Genomic DNA, 4,639 nt, shown 5'->3' on the forward strand with positions numbered 1-4,639 from the left:
CCCCCCCACCTCTGGCCTATGCCTTGGTTCTGTATGCATAAACAAATAAATCTTTAAAAATAATACAATACAATAAAATAAAAGAAGTGAAAAGACAACCTACAGGATGAGTGAAAAATTTTGGAGGTCAGATGGGTGAATGGAGCCAGTCAATAACCCCTTTCTAAAATGGGCAAAGATCCGAGAGAGACAGTTCTCCAATGAAGAAATACAAATAGTTAATAAAAGGGAGGAAAACTTTCCCTTTACCCAAGGTCACCAACAGGGTCCATGTAACAAAAGGCAGATTACAAGAAGAAAGCACACACAGGATGTGATAAATCCACTTGACTTAGTACTTGCTGTAAAGAAATGGAGACCCCAGGAGGCAGGTAATCCGAGGGTTTGCAAGCCAGGCACAAGAAAGAGTGGAAGGTTGTGTGCAAATGTGATAGACCAAAGGCTGTGCTCTGGCTTAGCCAGCCCCATCCTCTCAGTTTTCACTCTGTCCCTTGTTCCTTCTTCGGGTACAGTGGGGGCAACTGTCCCATGCCAGCCTAATGACCTATTTCAGGGGAGAAGGTGAGGTCAGAGTCCTTTCTGCACCTGCCATTGCTCAGATTCCTTTAGCTGAAAATAATACATGTGCCAAGTCTCCATATTCAGGGGAGCTTGTCCTGAACCCCACCACAAACAAGCACATGAAGGACATACAAATGAAAATCATAAGATCTGCACTGCACAGCCACAAAATGATTATAATTAAAAAAATGAGAAAGTAACAAGTGGAGGCTCCCTATTGGCAAAGGGGTTAAAGTCTCAGCACTATCCAGCTATCACTAGCCACTGAACCTGAGTTCGATCCCCGGCCAGGGAGCTGACCCACATGGCGCAGCATCCTCTCCTGCCTTCCCTCCCCTCAGCAGTGTATCTCAATAGATCTGCCTGCTCTGCTCCCCACTCTGTCTCTGGTAAACCCTGCCACTCCCTGCACCTCTGGCCTACATTCTAGTTCTTGAATGCCAAAGTAAATAAAAATAAATCTTAAAAAAAAAGTTACAATGTTGGTGAGAACGAGGAGGAACATCCCCCTTCAGCATTGGTACTGGCAATGTAAAATGGTGGTGCTGCTTTGGAAAACAGATTGGCAGTTCCTCAAGAAGCTCAACATAGTTCCGTGACCCTACAACTCTTCTCCTAGGGACACACCCACCAGAGATGAAAACATATTCATACACAAGTTGTCAGTGAATGTTCACAGCAGTACTGTCCATGTAGCCAACCAGCAGAAACACTGCTGATGAATGAATAAATAAAATGTGGTCTATCCATACAGTGGACTATTACTTGGCAATAAAAAGGAATGAAGCATCGCTATGGGCTACGTACAGTATTATGCTCCGTGAAGGAAGCTGGTCACCAAATGCTGTCTGTTGTATGATTCCATCGATACAAGATGTCCAGGAAGGGCAAATCCATTAAAGACATTTCAAAGCAGATTCCTGATGCCCTAGGGTTGGGAGGTTTGGGGGGACATGGGAATGACTGCTGAGGGCTCTCGGTTACTTTTTTTTTTTCATTTTTTTTTTATTAAAAAGTTTATTTTTACATCATTTTTCACATTTTTTTTTTCACATTTTTTTTTTCATCTCAATTGTAATCCCCACGTCTCGGTTACTTTTAAGGAGGGTGAAAATGTTCTAATATTATATTGTTTTGATAATGGCACAAACCCAGTCTATATTTCAAAGGGATGACTTATATAGTAGGTGAACAATATCTCAAAAAGTTACTTAAGAAAAAGGAAAAGCAGGCCCTCTCTGGTGGCACAACAGGTTAGGGTGCAGCACTGTAAGCTAGCCACAGCTGCCTCAGTGCAAGTTCGATCCCGAGCCCAAGAGATGACCCACTTGGTGCAGCAGACCTCTCCTGTATCTACCGCTGCTCCCCTCAGCAGTGTACTTTGTTGCTCTGCCTGTTTTGCTCCCCACTCTGTCTCTGGTGAATCCTCTCACCGCCCCTGCACCTCTGGCCTGTGCCCCAGTTCTGTATGCATAAATAAATAAATCTTTTAAAAAAGAAAGAAAAGAAAAAGCAACATTCTTTGTATTGGCTCCCGGGAATGGAGTGAACAAAGATAAATGTGGAATGTTAGCTGGTCAGCGTGTACCTGATTTTCAGGAAGGATCCTTGTGAAACTCTTGATTGATACATTGCAGCTGCACTGGGGGGATGTGGCTTGGCATTTACCCTGGGAGCCAAGGAGCCAAGCAGACTGTAGGCTTGTGCTGAATCAGGGGCTGGCTTCCCTGGGTCCCAGCACTCTGCACCCAGTTCCACCCCCCATGCTTGCAACTGCGCATGCGCATGCTCCCTGGTGGAGGGCCCTAGAGGCTGAGCCTGAGCCCCTGGCCAGGCCCCAGGAGGCAGCTGCTGCTTGGTTATGGGCCTGGCTTGCTGCATATCTTTTAAAGCTAAGTAAACTAGTGGGGGATGGGGCAGGCCAGTGTGTAGTAAACCTATTTAGCTTTCTTAGTCATTCTCTTTGGATGACAGGATTCTGGGTAATCATTACTTTCTTTATACTACCCTGTGTTTTATGAGTTTTAAAAATCTATACGACTTTATTTTATTTCCTTTTGACCACCCACCCCCTTGAGTAAATGACATCTGTATACTTTATTTCCTTTCTCATAAAATGATTTGAAAAACAAGTCTTTGCATTCCTGGCCTAAACCCTACTTGATAATGGCGAGTGATTCTATTAATGTGTTATTGAATTCTCTTCCCTGTTATTTCGTTTATAGTTTTTCATCTGGCCTCTTGGTCTTTTGTGCTCTTTTTTTAGCCCACCACAGTAAGTCTTCACTTAACATCCTCAATAGGGTCTTGGGAACTGCGACTTTCAGGGAAACATAATGGAATCAGGCCCTGGATGAACAGTCGTTTCTTTCAAAGTCCCCAGGGATTGTTTTTTTCTCATCAATGTTATAACAAAACAACATTATCTGAGGACCTGCATATTCCTCAAGATTAGATTCCAGGGCTGTACTGTCCTCATAACATGAATAGAGGGTTTTGCAGGCTTTTCTATGATGTGGAACTGTTAGTTGAGCACAGGAATAATCCCTCAGAAATTGTTGTTTTTATTATAAAAAGATATGACTCAGGAATGGCCAGATGGTAAAACCTGAGGAAAGGGCACGTGGGCTTCCAGACCCTCTCCGATTGGTCCACCCTCTGAGCACCCTACGTGTGCACCAATCCCAAAGCTCCCTGATCATGTGTGTTTGTGTGTGCATGCATGCAAATGATGTATTCATGTTGTCTCCAGGAGAAAAGGAACCTTCGCAAAGAGTGTAGCTGTTAGGTGTGTCACTTGTGAAGCTGGAACTCTGGGCAAAAAATTGAGGGGTTTCCCAGGTCCCGCCTGCTCCAGTGGGTGCCCCACCCCTCCATCTCCCATCTGTTTGGCTGCAAGTGTGAGAAAAACATGCCCAGTGACTGGGGAGGCAGGAGCAAACTTGGGATCCACCAGCTGTGTAGGGGAGAGGCTGGAGAAGTGATCAGCCACACAGAAACCAGAGTGCCCCCATCCAGGAGAAGCTGGGTCTTAGCTTAGTCCCTCTGCCCACCCCCATCCCCCCACACCTGCTTGTTGCCAGCTGCCTGGGCCCATTCATCCAATTACTGCTTGTCTCTCCTGACTTGTAAAGTTAGATGTTTCTGTTTTGGCTTTAATCAGGTAGAGTCTTACCTTCCAAGCCTCAGTAGTTCAGAAAATACTGAGATTTAGTAATAATATGGTTACACGGCCAAACCTTCATACGTTTTCCATAGTAACTTCTAGAACACTTGAATGCATCTACTGATGTTACTTTTCTTTCGAAAGGGTAGATCCTAAGCCCAGCTTTTACAAACCTGAGGCTTCGCCTCAAACGCAGACTACTTTCCACTTTTAGCCACAAGAGGGCGCACAAACACATTGCTCCCGTGGAGCTTGGTCTCGGTTAAAATGTTTGGGACCACCCTTCACCCCTACTTGGACTGGGGGAAATAACCTCGAGCAGGAATGTCCTCTTGTATGGTGTCTTGTATGGTGTATGGTGTCAGGTGAAACTTTCTGTGGTGATGGCCGTGCTCTGCATCTGTGCTGTGCACTGCATTGGCCACTAGTCATAGGTAGATACATGAAGTAGGGAGATGTGCTAATGCTGCCGAGGAAATGAATTTTTAATTTTAGTTCATTTAATGAGAAAGGTTAACAGCCACCTGGGGCCAGTGGCTACCAGACTGGACCACACCAGTCTAGAGCACTAGACTCCTCTGAAATAGTGGCTTTTCTGAATGGCTTAGTGTGGAACGCAGCTAAGCAGTCGCCATTGCAAGATGGCGCCGAGTTCCGGTCCGCCGCACACACAAACAACTTTGACTCAAGGCCACTCGCCGGAGTCTGCCCAGCAACATGCCACTGCCAATCCAAATCTGCCGCATAGACCATGAGGGTTCACGCCCCTTGATTAGTGTATAAATATGCTCGCCGTTCTCCTTTCGGGGCCCTTCACCCCCAGACCATCTTCAAACCAAGCAGCGCTTCAATAAACTGTGATAGAAGAAGAATCCTGAGTTCCGTGTTTCATTCCGCGCTGGACGCGGGTCG

This window comes from Condylura cristata, unplaced genomic scaffold (assembly GCF_000260355.1).
Source record: "Condylura cristata isolate star-nosed mole 26May11 unplaced genomic scaffold, ConCri1.0 scaffold00027, whole genome shotgun sequence".
NCBI lineage: Eukaryota > Metazoa > Chordata > Mammalia > Eulipotyphla > Talpidae > Condylura > Condylura cristata.